General features: G+C 46.2%; 1 protein-coding gene across 1 annotated transcript in view; it reads right to left on the bottom strand.

Moving 5' to 3' along the window:
• The window catches only part of MRPS27 (mitochondrial ribosomal protein S27), a 1,100,726-nt gene extending 1,082,924 nt beyond the window's left edge, over positions 1-17,802 (bottom strand). Inside the window, exon 1 of the mRNA XM_050793573.1 lies at positions 17,799-17,802. The gene's annotated coding sequence lies outside the window, so the exon portion shown is untranslated. The remainder of the gene's footprint in view (positions 1-17,798) is intronic.
• Positions 17,803-18,127: the final 325 nt, after the last annotated feature.

Genomic DNA, 18,127 nt, shown 5'->3' with positions numbered 1-18,127 from the left:
TGGCGGTCGCGAGCTCCCGGCTCCACCGCTAGGCGCTCCCGGCTCCACCGCTAGGCGCCCCCGCCCGGCCAGCCGGCGCTCCGAGGGCAAACCCGGGCGGCAGAGTCGTGCGCCCTGGGCGCCGCGCGCCCAAAGGAAAGGGCTTCCCAGTCACCCTGTGGCGACGCTTTCCCTCCCGGGAAGGACAGCGTCGCTCGCTTTCACACAGCCGAGCCGTTGCAGAGGCAGAAACAGTGGGTCTCGCGCCCGCAGGAGTTCCCACTCCCGCCCCCTAGCCCTCGGGCGTTGGCAGTGGAGTAACAAAGACGCTGCCGCGCCGTTGACCCCGAAGAAGCTCTGATGAAAAGGAGGGCGGGCCGCGGGATAGGAGTTTCTACAATTAGTTTCTTTTGCCTTTACGTTCCCAAGAAGAAGCTGAGGAGGTAGAAAGGAGAGAGATCTGGGAAAGGCAAGATCCAGAAATCAGGAGCTATTATTTTTCTCATTTTGGAGAAAAGCTGTAAAACAGCTCGGCCTCTTGTCCACCTTGCCCCGAAAGCAAGTCTGGATATGAAAAGAAAAAGGCTGGCGAAGGAGGAGATTTATTTTTCATTTTAACTTTCCTCTCCCAGGCTTCCTCACCCCCTGTCCCCTTCGATTCCTAGGAGGGGCGGCCCCAGCCCTCGGAGCCGATTCTGGGCGCTGCGCTAGGAGATCAGAGGCGATACAGGTTCGATGTTAAATGAACCTTCAGGCCGCGGGACAATGGCGCGGACCTCACACGGGGGCACCGCGCCTTCCCCCAGCCGCGCTCGGCTCCCGCCGCTTCTTTATTTATTTATAGGAGGTGGAATCCTCCGCGTCTCCTACCGCTGCCGAACCAATGGGCCGACCCGGGAGAGCGGGACGCGCAGGAGAGGGTTTGAAAGGAGGTGTGGGTTTTAATTTTTAAAGAGCATAATTGGACTGAGGAGGGTTATTTTTTCCTTGGCCACGGGAAAAAAAGAGGAAGAAGGGGAAAAAAAAGTCAGGCGAAACACAACACATTTATCTATCAACCGCTAGACAAGACAAAGAGGTTTTAACAACAGTTTGAAAAGAGCGGCCTGTGAATGGTTACTATTCAATTTGTATTTTATTCCCCGCTGGTCATGGAATTGAGATCAGAAGAAAAAGTGAAAACACATGGCTGGGGTCAGGGGATCAGAGAACCACCACATACAGCAAAGGGAAGGGAAAGCAATGGGAACTCGTGTGAAGAAATGGATTATATAAACAGAGCTTACCATCGCCTGCGCCCCATTATCCTATAATTTACCCTGCATGGGAGCATAGAAATATATTAAACTAGTGATAGGTTTTACCATTTCTTTACAACCCAGCCTCGTGCCAATCAAGCCTACTATATACTTTGAGACATGTTTAGAATTCTTGGACTAATGTGTTTATTTTAAATATCACAGGGAAATTATTACATCACCAGAAAATAATGCCAGAGCGGGGGTCTGCCGCCCTTTTGAAGTCCTGCTGCAACGAAACATGATTTTAATTACATAATCACTTTGAAACTATAATTATACAATAAACGACGAGGATTAAGCGGGAAGTATAGAGTACATTAAAAATTGCTTAGGTCTTGAAAAAACAAACTGAACATGCAGGGGGAAAAGAAAGAGATGAAATCCGAGGTCCTGGGAGGGGGGTTGATAAATCCTGCAATCGCTTTGCTCTGAGCTGCGGCGGGAATCCGAGCCTGGGGCTCTCTTTGCCTGGGCCAAGGGAGCGGGGGCGATGGTTTGAGTCGTGTAGCCGAGGAGAAGCCCGTAAATCTGAGACGGAATCAAAGAGAAGCGCGAAGGATGGCTTCGGGTTCGTTAGCTAATCTTTCTATACGGAAACAAATAAACAGAGTTGTTGCCTTGGCATTTACTAAATTCATTTACATTGAAAACCACATGTATGACACGGAGAAGTTGAGCGTTGCCAAGGACTGCTTTGTTTGCCCTTCCCTTCCAGGAGGAAGGGAACAAACGACACGAACGGCGTCTTGGGTACCCTGATGCCCGCAATGAGTTTATAAATAACTGCGCATAGGTGTCGCGGGCATCCCAACGCCACTGCGAACACTCCCGGGCACGCCTTGCTCCCCGGGCGCACACGCCTAGCGCGCACTCGGTTTCGCACCAGCTTTCTCTCCCTAAGCTCCTTTCCAGAAAGTTGCTCCGCTGCTTAATTTTGCTCCTGTGTTTGTCTTCAGGTGAGGACAAGGGCAGGTACATGGTTCTGCCTTTAAAATACAGAAACTTGGCTAGGCCCAGAGCTCACCGACGTGCGTCTCTCTCCCCTCAGCTTCCATGAGAACTTCTTCCCAGAACTTCTACAAATCCTGGGTGCGCAGAAACCAGGCCCTGGACGCTGGTCCTCCTTGCCTTCAGATCCTGATGGGGGTTGGAGGGGGTTGCACTGGAGCCCCGTGGATGAAGAGTTCTAGGCCTGAACACAGAGTCCCGAAAGATTTTGGAAGCACCCTGGAGACAGAAATCCCACAGGTAGAGGCTAGTGACTCTTTTCAGTAGCACCTACTTTCCCAAGTGGGCTTTGCCAGGCCAGAGTGCGCTGGAGAGGGAGAGGGCGTGCAATTCCTGATTAGGGACTTATCTTTAAACGGCTGGTTTTTGTGAGCTTGGCATCACCAGCATTCCCTCCAAGGATAGCCTCTGCTCGCCTTCAATATTTCATAGCAGGTGCCCTGGGTGAGGGGGTTGGAATGCCAGTGTCTGGCCCATAAACGTCTCACATATAAAGTTATACGCTCCCATTTCAACCGCAGCACAGAGGGGGATCCCGGTGCAAGAGGACACTCCAGCTTTTGGCTCAAGCAGAAAATTATGATTGAACGAAGAAGCTGCGATGTTTAAATTCACCCACAATCTGGAAGATGTTTTGCCCAGGAACTCAGACGTGAGGTATTGGGAGAAAGTGACACTAAGAATCTTTCCTTGCCTTCACTTGGGCCTCATGATCGCTCCCAACCCTGCCCAGTCGCCCCACCAGCACGAGGCAAATAACTGTCTTTAGCTCCGAACATTAATATTAAGACATCAGCATCGCATTAGTCTGCAGTGGACCATCAACGATCAAGAAAAAAATACAAAAGAGAAATGAAATAGTTCATCCGAAAAGTCCTACTGTCATCGTGTTTATTTTTTGCTTTGCTAAGCCCAGGATATAATTTACTCACTGCTCTCTTGCAAACAAAAGGGCCGTGCTAGCCTGACACGGATGAAAAGCCCCTCTCAAAATCCCCAAGGAAATTACAACTGGGCAGGAATTCAGGAGCCGTTTTTATACCAAGCTTGAAGCGCCAACTTGCACAGTCCCTTCCCAGGATGAACACTGAAGAGGCCAAGATTTTAAAAAGGAAGGAAGGAAGGAGAATCTTGAGGAGTAATAATAATAAGTATCATTTATCTGCCTCCTACTTAATACAAGCAATTTACCTACCTTACTTCATTTCATACTTACAGCAAAGCTGTAGGGTTGGCTGGGCATGGTGGCTCTAGCCTGTAATTCCAGCACTTTGGGAGGCCGAGGCGGATCATTTGAGGTCAGGAGCTTCAGACCAGCTTGACCAATATGGTGAAACCCCGTCTCTACTATTAAAAAAAAAAAATCTGTAAGATAAATATTGTAATACCGACACCTACTTTATTGATAATATAAAATACTTATACGATAGTTATTATATGCCTAGTACTATGGTGTTTTACATTCATTTATACCTTACAACATCGCCATATAGGGAGGAATATTATCCCCATTTTACAGAAGAAAAACTGAAGCACACAGAGATGATCTAATCTGTCTCAGGTCACGTGGCCATAAATGGCCAGGGATGGATTGGAATCCAGACTTGTGATATCTTGAGACACTCTACCATCAAAGTAAGTGACGGGCTGGGAGAAGTTGGGGCTTATCCGAGGTTCCAGGGAGGACGCCAAGGAGCCGGGACTGGAGCCGGTATCTTGTGAGTAGGGATTGTGGTGCGCCGCCTGTACGCAAGGAGCCACCCGCCGCAATGCAGAAGGGCGGCGAGTCGCCCTCGGGGCCCACAGCGCCGTCGGGCAAAGAACCAGAGGCGTGCAGCGAGTGCAGCGCCCGGGAGTCAGGGCTGTTAGTGGCGTGACCCGCCGGGTATTGACCTATTTTCTCCACCGCCTGGTCCCCGGCGGCCTAGGCCCGGTGTTTAGTTTTGCAGATATGTCAAAGGGAACATTCAGGACGGGTGGGCTCCTGGGAGCCCGCCCCGACCCTCCGGAGCACTAGGAGGCGCGGGGCCTCTGAGATGCGGCCTGCCAGATTGAGACGGGAGAGGAGGGGGCCTGGTCCAGCAGCTGGACAGCCGGGCAGTGCTCGCAGCCCGCGGGTGGGCGCCCAGCTGCCTTTGCACGGATGAGGGGCGCAGCCTGCATTTCCCTCCTGGACCGGGACCGCCGAGCGCGTCCCGGCGGGCCTCAGAGTGAGCTTCTCGTGGATGTGCTGCGCGCACCCTAGGGAGATGTGCGGCGTCCGCGCGGGTCAGCGGCCAAGTACCACTCCCCAGAGCACGCTTCCCTTGCGCGGCGAGTTCGAACTCAGGTCAGAACGGAGCTGAGCGGTTGGCGGAGTGGAGAAAGGTCCCGGAAATTGGCCAGGAGGGGGCGGTTTCAAGGTAGTGCCTTCAAAGTGTTGTCAAGACCAGCAGGGAGGGTCGCCTCCACCTGCGGGACCTCCTCCAACTCCACAAGGTAGCCTCGTGGGGACTTGCAGATCTGCCCGACATAGATAGGGGTCTGAGACCACTGCTCCCACTGAATGGCGCCGCCTGCGGGCTGGCCCGGGCTCTGTGCAGCGGCTTTGTCTCATTTTCTTCTCACCGTTAATAACTGGCAAGGCAGTGTGATCACCCTACTTAAGAGAAGACATCTTGTTCTAATCGCTTAGCACAGCGCCCAGTACTTCTAGGGGAGTAACGCATGCCAGTTCCTCCCATTTTATAGGAGGAAGGCGCCGAGAGGGTAAACAGTCTCAATAGATACAACCAGTAGGTGCCCGAGTGTCCACTGGAATGGGTCTGCGAACAGTCACCTGATGTCTGGACCCCTTTTACTTCCTTCACTGACCTTTGGGAGACCAGTGTTTCAGAGAAACTCGGGGTGGGAGCTGTGGGTAGAACTGGGAGGATGGAGGGGGAGGAAAGTCCTTCCCAGAAAGTCGGAAAGGCAGAAGGTCCATTAGAGGGCTGTGAAGTTCTAGTTGGGCAGGGAGCTTTGAATCATTACTATAATCAAATGAGAAGCACTTGAGTGCCGACCACTTGTCCAGTGCTGTGCTGGGCCCTTTACAGATAAGCTGTGTTTTCCATCTTGGCTGCACGTGGGGAATGTTTGGGGAATTTTAAAAATCTGATGCCCAGAGCAATTAAATCATCATTTCTAGGAGTAGGACCAAAGCATCATTTTTTAAAGCTTCCCAAGTAATTCCAATGTACAACCATGCTTGAGGACTTCTGCCTTGGGGAAATTATCTTAATCCTCACAACTCCTCCACATAGCAGTTACCATTATGATGCCCATTTCATCAGTAAGAAAAGCAAGCCTTAGAGAATACTTGTATTTGGTCCGAGTCAGCCCAGAGAGAAGCACAGGTTAATCTGGCATGACACAGCAGACATCCAGCCTGTCTGGGCTGAGTCCCCTTCTAACTTTCACCCCCAGAAGTTTACTGTGCTGGAAAGACACCCTGAGGTCATAGCAGGAAGAGGCAGGAAGGCTTCTGAAGTTTCACAGCTTCAGGCAGAGAGCTATATTCAGGGTCTTGAGTAGAGAGGGAGGCAGGATGGGAAGAAAGGGAAAGTAATAGCTTTGATTTTCTTTGGAAAAAAGTAGGTTAGGTTCCCAGATGACCCTGCATTCCAGAGTGCCCTGCCTGGGTCTATTACTTGAAAAGGTGGCATGTGATGACTCAAGCCCAGCCACATGGATGAAGAATCATCCCTTAGGAAGCCTGAAGTAGTGAAATGAACATTGGACTAGGAGTCAGGAAATTGAAAGCCTATCCTAGCTGAGCCATTGGCCGGCAGCATCACCTCGAGCAAGTCATAACCTCTGGGCCTGTTTTCTCTCCTGTAAAATAAAGTGGTTGGATAGCATTATCTCTAAGGTTGCTTCCCGCTCATACATTTTATGGTTATTTCCAGCCCTGGTGTGAATAAACTTAAGTCTGGATTCAAGTTGGAAATACAAATGACAATAGTTTAGCATCTTCATGATCTCAATTGCTTTTCAGGCCTTCCCTAAAAGAAGGACTTGCTAGTTCCATTTTCATAATTAGGGAAACTGAGGCTCCAAGTTATTCTGATTCTCCTAGTAGATTCTACTTCTACTCCTGGTAACGTGTCTCCTTTCAACCCATCTGTTCAGGTCTTATAGGTCATTCTGTGGTTGGAGAACCTCGGGGCATTCGGAGAAGTAGGGCGCTGGACAGAACAGGGCAGACAGCTCAAGGCCTTAAAAACACCCTAAATAAGCTGCAGAATTTAAGCAAGGTCAGGGCAAATTTTGTCTGTGGGAAGGGAGTTGGCGGATGGAGAACTAGTCTTCTGAATCAGAGACATTTCTCAAAGTCTTGTGTTTTTGTTTTTGTTTTTCATCAATCCTGATTCCTAGGTAATGCCTTTAAAGGGCTTTAAAAGTATAAGGGCTAGAGTCATGATTCATTATCCTGAAGAAGGGCCCAGTGTGGCCATGTAAAGGCATTCTTGTCCAAAGCACTTTAGCTCTCTACGTATATGTGCCTTGTGCCTCAGTGTCCTAATTTCCGGCTGTTCATTAGAATTAGTCAGGGAGATTTCAAAATAACCATGTCCAGGTCCTATCCAGATCAATTAAATCAACAGCTGTGGTGGTAAAGCTCACACATGGATTTTTTTTTTTTTTAAGCTGCCATGATTCTAATATGCAGCTGGGGTTGAAATTGCTTTAAATGCTATAGAAAGGCCATGGAGAGGCCAGTGGTCAGGCTAGAGCTCTAAGAAGACAAGTCTAGCTGTGGTTCCAGCTGTGAGGCTGAAGCCATCAGTGTGCATGTGATTGCCTAGGGAAAGGGTAGAGTCAGAGGGAGCTGAGGACAGAAGCTTAGGAAAGCCCAACATCAGTGAGGCAAGAAGAAGTGGGAGAGACTCTGAAAGAGACTGAAGTGGATGAACTTGAGATGCCGGAGAAAAGCCTGGGCTGCTCTCCTGGCAGCCAAGAGGGAAGCCATGGTGGTCAGAGAGGTCAACAGTGCTAATGCCACCAAGAGGCTGATTTAAGATTAGGACTGAAAAGTCTTCATTGGACTTGACGTCCAGGAAGTCTTGGGTGGCCTTAGTCAGAGGAGCATGGTGGGGCCAGGGAAGCTGAAATGCAGTGGGTTGAGAAGTAAATGGAGGTGAGCCAAAAGAGACAATGAAACTCCTTTCAGCAAGCCAAGGATGCACTTATAACTGGGCCGGATCATCTCCCCCGAGACAGTAAGCATCTCTTCACCACCCCACAGAAAACATAAAAAGAATTTGGCTGTTATTTTTGATGCCCAGTCAAAATGGGATTCTCCCCTATAGATATAGACATCTACCAGCACTATATACCAGAGAGAAGCCATGGCCAAACTCTGAGCCAGAATATGAAGCATATTTAAAACCTGCTTGATTATTCTCAGAAACAGGGGATAACTCAGGGGTAAAATAGGCCACTGCAGCCAGGTGGCAAACTGAGCAAAACTAGCCACGACTCCTGGCCACAAAAATCAGTGTCAAAGCTGCCAAGCCTTCGAGGCCTGACTTTGTTGCCTAACAGGAAACCCATGGAGCAAAACAACCTATACTCCTCCCCCAGAATGGTTGACCACTATAAGGGAACTCAGAGAGCCTACAATGAGAGAAAACCCACAAAAACACCAAAAAAGAAACAGAAGAACCCTATGTGAACAGCCCAGCGCTGTCAACTATGACCAACAACCTTGACACTGAGGAGACTTTGCTGTCTTATCTCTGCCAGCCTTCTTCAGGGCAGAGACCAGCTCTGCAGCAGGACAGGAAGGGGAGAGGGCCAGTGCACAGTGTTGCGTCTTCCTCTCCTCCTCCTCTCTTCAAGGGGCTGCCCACTCCTCCTCTCCCAATCTGACCCTGTCAAGATCCACTTGTACCAGAGGAGCTACTGAGCTAGGTAGGACCCAGCAGGCCACCAGACCTAGCCTTCAGCAACTGAGCTATGGGAATAACCTGGATAAACTTCAAAACTTTGTCTCCTCCTTGGTTGCCACTTGGCTTACATCAAAAAGACAAGGATGCATCAGAATAGCTATTCCCCCTGGGCTGGGGGTGACTGGAAGGGGACACAAAGGGGTACTCTCTTTCTTGATTTGGGTGTAGGGTGTTGGATATTTTCCAATTAAAGTTCCTTGAGCCTTTATGATTTGTGCACTTTTCTGTTTGTGTACGTACTGCAAAAAAAAAGTTGTTGCTGCTGCTTTTTTTTTTTAAGGCAATGATGAACATGTCCAGTGGCTCACTGTCTCCAGGCCCCAAAATACCACTCTGCTATTTCTCTCTCTCTTCAGGCAATGGCCTACAATTTTCCTTTTGCCCTGCAGCCACCACCATGTAATTTGCACCTCACTAATTTCCTGGCTGAGTCTTAATGCTGTCTGGTCACTGCTCCACCCTCCCGGAAAACATCGACCTGTTGCAGGTCCTGCCCAGCAGTTTGTTGTGTGGGCTGTAGAGGCTGCATCTGATTGGCCATCTGGGACTTGGAATACTTATTAGAAATTCAGCTTTGAAAAACATCACTCAGAAGGGCCGATGGTCTGGTGACACAAAATCACTGTATTGCAGCTTCCTCAAAACCTGTGGTATGAATGGAGCTGAGATGGCTTTAGAGTTGTTCTGAGCAAGCAAAGTATTACATTTTGCTAGGTTTGAGGGGGTGTTGCTTGGCAGGGCTGAGTGATTGTAGTTTTTGCTCTCCAATTTTCTGCTCGCTGAAGCATTAAAGTGGCAACCCTGAAATCATTATAAAGCCAAAGGCCTGGGCACAGAGCACTTAATTCCAATCTGCAAATAAAAAGCTTTTATTAGACCTCCTTTCCTTCTTATTTTGCCTTAGATCTCAAATTGTCTTTCACAAGGTCTCACCACAAATGTAACTGTAGTGGATCACGAAGTACTTTTGCAGGTGGCAATTAAAACAGTTGAGTTCTTCTCCCTCCATAATGAAGGGTTAGGAAGACTATATATGTGCTGAGTAAACACCTCGAATTCTTTATTTAAGCTTCCTGATTCTTAAGGGAGAGTGGTTTAGTGGAAAATTTCACTCGGGTTAGATGTCAGAAGAGCTGGGTTCTGGTAGAGATTAGCTATGTGACCTCAAATAACTTACTTAGACTCTTTGAGCCTCAGTTTTCTAATCTATCAAATGAGAGGGCTGGACCAGATAATAGACAAGGGTCTTTGTTGTCTAATGTTCTATGAATCCATGATATTCTTGCATAGTTAAATATATGTTCATCCTCCTTAATTAGATGTGTTACAGTTAGTAAGAAAAAAATCCTGTCTACTTGTGAATGAGTATTCATTAAATAAGCAAATATTTATTTAACAAAGTCTATGCCAGTCACACTGGCATCTCTGTGAAAGACACAAATATTTCTGTGAAGACACAAAGATGAATACAACTAAGTTTTTATTGAGTATCTGAGAATATCCAGATATTACATGTAGCATGTATCTCCTTGGAAAGACAGTGATAGTAATGAACATGTAAATTCTCTGATCAGATCACGAACAAGGCATAAACTCCTGCCCAAGTGACCATCCTGATTCAGAGGTATGCCCTGATTCTCCATCATATTCTGTTTACAAGTCACCTCTGTAAAGTTTTCAAAATTGGAATATCTTATTAGGGTCTTCCAATGAATTAATTTAGGAAATTTGCTCAGTCTGAAACATATGTAAGTTAACATTTAGCTCACTCTTTATTTTTAGAGACAGAGTTATGCTTTGTCACCCAGGCTACAGCGTAGTGGCATGATTACAGCTCACTGCAACCTTGAACTCCTGTGCTCAAGGGATCCTTCTGCCTCAGCCTCCCAAGTAAATAGGACTATAGTTGTGCACCACCATGCCCAGCTAATTTTTAAATTTTTTTTGTGGAGATGGGGGTCTTGCTGTATTGTCCAAGCTGGTCTTGAACTCCCAGACTCAAGTAATCCTTCCACCTCAGCCTCCCAAAGCACCAAGATTACAGGTGAGAGCTACCACATCCAGCCTTGGTTCACTATTGATCTTAAATTGCTCAAAGTCTCTGGCCATTTTAAGGTTTTCTCTGTGTGTGTGTGTGTGTGTGTGTGTTTGGGGTCACACACACGTGTGTGCTGGTCCACATTTGATATACATATTTTGTGCTTTTTGTTAAGAAAAAGTTTCCTACCTAACAGTTACCAGTATATTTTCTCTGTTAAATGCTTGCACATCCATATATTTAGCCACGCCCACACACCCCATGGATCTCTTGCCTTGCAGTCTGGGGAGCTGGAATCTGTGGCACTGTACCCTTGCCAGATCTGTCCCCACTAGCTCCTGATCCAAGTAGCTGGCAAGGCGCCCTGCTGGGACCGACTATATATTGTGCAGGGCCCAGTGCAAAATGCAAATGCAGGGCCCCTTGTTAAAAGACTTTTTAAAATTTCAAGACAGCAACATGGAACATTAAACCAAGTTAGGGGCCCTTCCTAGATCACACTTCCATGAAGCCAGCCCTGCCATCTGATTTGCCTGTCTGTGCTGCTGGAAAAGGGCATGCGTCAGAGCAAAGGACTGCCGACATCCGAGATCCCCCAGCACTGTGCTTCTAGGCGGTTCTACCAGAGGCATCAGCTCACCATCACTTCTCTCAACCCTGCCTCTATAGCTTGAGAAAAGACGGAAAAACAGGAGAGACTGGCAGAGCAGGATGCATGAAGGATAACTCACACTTATCAGAGAATGTCTTCAAAGGCTGTCACAGATCATCTCATCCAGCCTTTCCCTTTACAGATGTGGAAACTGAGGCATTGAGAGGAGCCATGGTTCTACCAAGGCTATAGAGCTAGTTACAGCCAAATCTGAGGCCGACTCCCTGGCTTGACTGCTAGCCAATACTAACCGTTAACATACATAATCATACCTGGATTAAACAGTCCTCTGGGAATGCAGCCCATCTGTAAGGAAGGGCCAGTTTTTAGAATTTTCTCAAGTTTTGGGAAAAGTTTCTATTTTTTCTCTTTTAGTGGAAGGTGAGGAAGGAAGACCCAGGTGTGATACTGTAAAGTCTTCTAAGCTGTCTTCGGCATGCCCAGTCCCCTTGTCACCATGGTAGCAGCACCTTCCCTCCCCAGCATTGAGAACCCTCACGCTCACCAAGCTCCACACCTCTATATTCGTCCAGTTGAGAGGTTAGGTTATGGCTTTGGGTTTGGGTGGATTTCAGCCAAAGAACAGGGTGATTTCCCAGCTGGCAGACACCTCAGAGATCTCTGGAAAGCAATGGTGAGAATGAGATTACCAGAGGGAAGGAGTGGCCGGTGAGGAAACCCCCTTTTCTGGACCAAGGAGGCCTGTGCTCAGAGAATCTCAGAAGGCCAGATCCAGAAGGGATGGTAGATGCTGGGCTCAATCCATTCACTGTAACTGATGTCAAAACCAAAGCTGACAGGTGACTTATCCAGAGTCAGAGACTAAAATCCATGGCTCCTGCCTTCCATCCCAGGCTCTTTCTACTTCATCAGTCTGTTAATGGTCTAGCCACTCTTTTATTTTTAAAACCTTTTAATTTGGGGATTTTTATCCTTTCAAGAGATTTTTTTTTTTTTTTAACTGAGACAGGGCTTGCTGTATCACCAGAGATAGGGTACAGTGGCACAATCATTGCTCACTGTAACCTCAACCTTCTAACTCAAGCAATCCTCCTGCCTCAGCCTCCCCAGTAGCTAGGACTACAGGCAGGCACACCACCACACTCAGCTAATTTTCTTATTTTTTGTAGCCTGACCCTCTCTCTACAAAAACTAAGAAAATTAGCTGAGTGGCCCAGGCTGGTCTCAAACTCCTGGCCTCAAGCCACCCTCCTGCAGCCCTGGCCTCCCAAAGTGCTGGGATTACAAGCATGAGTCACCCTGCCAACCTCAAGTGATGTTTATTAAGCAAATGGCTGCCCCAGACAGCCTCAGCCCCTAGGGTGAGCGGCTGCCTGCACTTTGGCTGGAGATCCTTCTGAGTGGCTCCATTTGGCCTGCAGCCACTAAAATCTCCTAGGACCTGTCTCGCTCCTGAAGGAAGAGTCTCTGTCCTCAGTTGCAGCTGTGCTGGGACGATTCCCCTTTCCCTCCTCCCCTCCTTTGCTTACCCCGCCTTCCGCCTATGGACTCAGCACTCCCAGATACATCATTCCTGTTTTCTGGCGGGTTTGCTGTTAGCTGCATTCCTGTTTCATGGTGTGCGGTGTCATCTCCTTGCAGCGTAAGCCCTCGCTGCAGCGCGCCCGACGAAGACCGCCTGCCACTGGAACGCGGTCTCGCGGGTGTCGGAGTGCAGCGCAGGCCAGGCGGACAGGAGGTGCGGCTGTGAGCCGCCCCATGAGGACAATGGGACTTTTATTTCTGGCCTGTCTTGGTTAGCAGTCTCTCTCCCACTCTCTTTCTTGGTTGGGCTTTGGTTTAAAGTTACCCTTTCAGGATTAGGTTGGTGTTTTCTTTCCCATGCCACCTGGGAAGTTTCTGTTTCCGAAGCGGATGAACACAGACGGGTCAGTCAGTCCCAGGCCTTTACCCGGCAGAGGCGCGCGGCCCGGGCTTCTCCAAATCACCCGACAGATAGAGGCCCGCCAAACTTGCCTCTTGCCATGTGGGAAGGCATGCTGCCCTGCAAGCTAATCTTTAAATTATTGTTTTCTATTGGGTACATGTAATTATAACCAAGCGTCCCTACCCTAACCCCCACCCCCGCGGCCCGTTTTTCACAGAAAATCTTGGAAACAAGAACTGCTTGGGAGTGGGATGGGAGTGGGGGTCTGTGTAAGCAGCCTTGGCTCCTCGCTTCTCATTTTTATGCCTTCAGTCACCACGAAGTCTGGCCACCAAAGACAATCTCCTATTCTCTGAAACTCAATGCCAAAACAAATGAGACAACCAAAAAAAGTTTTGGGTTCCCCTTAACCCAGCTGAGATGAGACAGCTTTTTAAAAGGAAACGCTAAAAACCATAGGAGAGAAGGGGTGGGAACCAGAATCTCTGTAAAGTCAGTGAAGCTCTTTAGGGACCCAGCAGCCCTTATCCTAAGATTGTCACTTCCTGGGGGGTTACATGGGGCTGCCATAGCCTTCCCCCAGCCATTCTCAGGGCTAAATTGTTGGCTGCCTGTTATTTTCCACTTGGAGAAGCCGTACCTCCGCAAACACAGCCCAGCTCAGATTAGAAGCCCACAGCCTCCACACAGGGGAGTCTTCTAGAAGCTTGCCCCTTCCAAGCCCGAAGCATGATGTTAATTTAACCACATAACCACACGCAGCTAAACCCATACCATAAATGTGAGCACACTAAGAACCAAGGGGACTTCTTTCAGCTTCTCTCAGTGTATCTATGGGACTACACCGCCGTCGCGTCCTCCTCCTCTGCCTCCTCCCTTTCTTCCTCCTCCTCCTCCTCTTCTTCCTCCTCCTCCTCCTTCTCCTCCTCCTCTTGTTCTTCTTCCTGTTCCTCCTTCTTTCTCCTCCTCCTCTTCTTCTTCCTCCTCCTTCCTCTTCTTCCTCCTCCTCCTTCTTCCTCCTCCCCCTTCTTCCTCCTCCTCCTTTCCTCCTCCTTCCTCCTCCTCCTTCCTCCTCCTCCTTCTTCTTTCTTCTTCTTCTTACAAAGGCAATACCTATTTATGAGAAAGACATACAGTAAACAAAACAAAACACATTCCTCTCATCTCTCCCCTACAAATTCTACTCCCTAGGAGCAACCATGACTAAACCATTTGGTGCATATCTTTTTAAATCTGACACTTGCCGAGACCCAAATACATACTCCATGGTCATGTTTTAGTTGTTGTTGTTTTTAGCTCTTGTTTTAAAATCAATGTTATTGAGAGAAATTTACGCACAATAAAATACACCCATTTTAAGTGTGCAGCTGGATGAATTTTGATAAATGTGTTCACCCTCATGACCACTTCAACAATCATGATATAGAACATTCTCATCACTCAGAAATTCGCTTGTGCCCCTTTGCTGGCAGTTCCCTACCCTGGCCCCAAGCAACCCTGATCTGCCCTCTGTCATTACAGGTTAGTTTTGCCTACTCGCGGACCTCATATAAATGGAATCGTGCAGTACGTACTCTTTTGTATCTGTTTTTTTTTTTTTTTAAATAAATCAGTATGTTTTTGAGATTCATTTGTGTTGCTGTGTGTATCAGTAGTTAGTTCTTTTCTATTGCCGAGTAGTATTCCATTATATGAACGTACCATAATTTGCTCATCCACTCTTCTCTGGCTGGACATTAGGGTTGTTTCCAGTTTGGGGGTGATATGAATTGCACGAAAAGCTGTTATGTTGTTTTGAATCATGAAAAAAGTAGAGAGAGTAAATCCAAATTTATCTCAGGCCTATAATTCAGAGCTTAGTAATTAGCGGGCATATTTCTAAAGCAAACATCTTTATGTGAACAAGAAGTCCAGATAGGCCATCTTAATCTCGATTATAATGATGATATTAACACTGAATGCTCACGTGACACTTCCAGTTTGCAAACTCTATTTTCAGACATGATCTCTGGCATTTTACTAATTCTATAAATGCCAGGCTCTTAATATGCTCTTTCTCAACCCCACCTCCTCCTCCACATCCACACAGTTGGTACAAGGCTGACTCCACTGGTACTTAGAAACATGAGGAATTCTATTAGTTTTATGAGTGAAATCCCGACCCATGTGCCTGTTCATGCAGATCATTCAAGTCCTGATTTAAACCGAGTTCTAGAGGATTTAATAAGAACTATTCCAAAAGGAGTGCTATATACACATCCATTAATTTAAAAGAATCCATTAGAAAGAACCTTGAAAAAAATTAAAGTAGATAGCACCACAACATGATTTGACTTATTTTGCTGACTACATGAGGTAATTCTGATGATGGAAGACATGCCACCCAAACAGCAAAATCATCTAGCAAAGTGGTAGAGTAAACCTATACATCCAAGTCATGACTTGCATGCTTCTAGCCAGGAATGCAATTTTCCCCTCACTGGGATTATTCATTTCCTTTTTAATAGGTCACGTCTCATTTACCTTGATTTAGCTTTGGGCCAAATACAATTATGTATTTGGTGTGGGTAGAGAAGGAGAGAGACCAAGAGAGAACTTTATGGGCAATATGGTAGCTCTGTTCTTAAAATCCAAGAACATGCATGTCAGGAATTGTACCGTATCTTTGGATCTTTTTCTATTGTGAAAAGAATAAAGGGTTTTTCTATGTTTATGTACTTGAAAGAATAACGAGAAGTATGCTTGAAAATACTGTTTGATGAATAGTGCTTTTACGTGTGTCGCTATGAGGAAGTATCATATTGCGTATTTCACTGCAAGACCAACGAGAATATTTAAAAAGAAAACTCCACTGTAATGTGAAAAATAGACTGATACCTACATCTGTCTACAGGAAGAATAAATCACTAAACAAATATTTTAATGGCCTTAAAATACAATCAGAAAGAGCAATTCTCGAAGGTGGTTAGTTTGAGCCCTCATTAGAAGGTTTATTTTCGTTGAGTGTATGGATTGTTGTACATCTACAATTGCAGTTATGATAAATTTATAGGAGAAACATCACATGACCACATCCTGTTACATGGACATTCTACCCTTGAGATGGAATGGAAATAAAGTACTGAGATGAACAATAAGCTGTAACAATCAGCCTTGATGAGGAAATGCCACAGTCTGAGATTCCAATTCTAACAGGAATTGACTTTAAAAAATCCACATAGAACCCTGACTTCTTTCCACCATATTACACTTTGTACTACAATCCCTGTTTTACAGAAAAACCCATAAGGTAAGCATAGCACTCAATAAATATTGATTGAATAAATAAATATTGAACCTGATGAAGTTCTTAACATTCTACTAGCTTTTTAAAATAGCATTTTAGAAAATAACTTAGCACTGGCCTGGTGGATAGAGATCCATTTGATCAGAAGTTAGGAAATTATCTTGACCTTCAGAAATGATGAACTGTCCTAAACTTTGGTTTCTCTTTTAATAAAAAGTTAACATTCTTTTCCATCAAATCACATATTAGAGAGTATTATTTAAGTGAGGTCTGAAAAAGAATCTTTACTTTCTAACCAATGAAAGTAATGCAAAAATTATTTTACCAGGTTAAATAATGCAGAAATGCATAAATTTTGCAAAATGTGGTAGGATTCTTACCTAAGTCAGTGCCAGTCTTCAGAGGTAGCTGTGGTTAATAATACAAAGTATAACTTTTCAGTAGCATTTTTTTCTATGCACTTCTAAATGCACAGAGTTGGGTTTGTTTTTTGTTTTGTTTTGTTTTGTTTTTTGGAAACAGCGTCTTACTCTGTAGCCCAGGCTTGAGTACAGTGGTAAGATGACAGCTCACTGAAGCCTCAAACTCTGTGGGCTCAAGTGATCCTCCCATCTCAGCCTTCCAAGTAGCTAGGACCACAGGTGTGTGCCACCATGCCTGGCTATTTTTTCAATTTTTTGTGGAGATGGGGTTTCGCCATGTTGCCCAGGCTGACCTCAAACTCCTGGCCTCAAGACATCCACCCATCTTAGCCTCCTAAAGTCCTGGGATTACAGGCATGAGCCACTGTGCCAGGTGAGATTTTTTTTCATTAAGCAAAAAATGTATCATATGATAAATATTATTTTTCAATTTGCTCTTTTTCTTAGTGAGATTTTTACATTCATGTGCTAGAACAGTGTCTAGGCCAGCCTTCAAAGAAGAGGATGTCTTTTGCTCATTAATCCATTCAACAAACACTTACTGAGTCTTTATTGTATACCTGGCACTGTTCTGGGTGTCAGGAGGCTCAGAAAAGGAGTCCCTGCCTGCATGGCTGAGTTTCCTGCCTCGGTACTCAGTGTCTCATTGTGAGTGTCTGTCGCCCACCTCTTGAACCTTTGGCGAATGCACATTTTAGTTACTGGCTGAAACATCTGATTGCAAATCTTCCATGGGAGTAGTTTACACTAAATTCTAAAATTTAGTTAAATCAATATATTACCTAATAGGGCTTTGCTACATACGTTTTTGAAACCAACAGATGTTCTTATCTTTGAGTTTAGACTAGAATATACCTTGTTTCTTGTTGCTTTGTTTGAATATCATTGATATGTGAATACAATATAGCTGTAGGTCTTTAACATCTAGCAAGGGGATTTGTAATCTCCGTTGTACCACCAAGTTATCCCTAAATCACACCACCAACCACAAGAAAAATCATTCCTTGGCAGGAAGTGAGCCTGTTCTCAAACACTGCGGAGAAACTGTTGTCCTGGCTTGGATAATATTCTGGAATAAGGTCATCTTCAAATGGGCTGTCTTAGAGTAAAATAAGAAATGCCTCTGGATCTCCTTTTTTCATATTTTTTCCATGTCAAGGGTTCATACACACGTGCACACACTTAAGTCCTTTATTGCCTAGAATCTTAGCTCCCAGAACCCTGGAATCAATGTTAATCACTGCTCAGGCCCCTGTAGCTTCCTCTTAGGAGTAAATTCAAATTCTGTACTATAGGAAATATCCGGGAGGCCATTTCTTAATGCTGTCTCCCTCCCTCCCTTATGACAAAGAGGCTGAGCCTCAGTCCCTCCCCTGAGGCTGCTGGCCTGGTTAATCTGTCCTCCAGGTCTCCCATGGGCACCTAGAGTTAAGCAACCAGCTGTACTGCACAAAGGTTCTATTGAGGCTCAACTCCAGTAACTTGCTGGCTTGTCAGGGTAGCATTTATAACTGCGTGCTGACCTTGCTTGGCCCACAGTAGACTGTGTGGGCATTTGTACAGCCCCATGTGGGAACA

This window comes from Macaca thibetana, chromosome 6, assembly GCF_024542745.1.
Source record: "Macaca thibetana thibetana isolate TM-01 chromosome 6, ASM2454274v1, whole genome shotgun sequence".
Classification (NCBI taxonomy): Eukaryota; Metazoa; Chordata; class Mammalia; order Primates; family Cercopithecidae; genus Macaca; species Macaca thibetana.
Note: the sequence above shows the minus strand (reverse complement) of the source record. Positions and strands in the feature narration are given on the sequence as shown.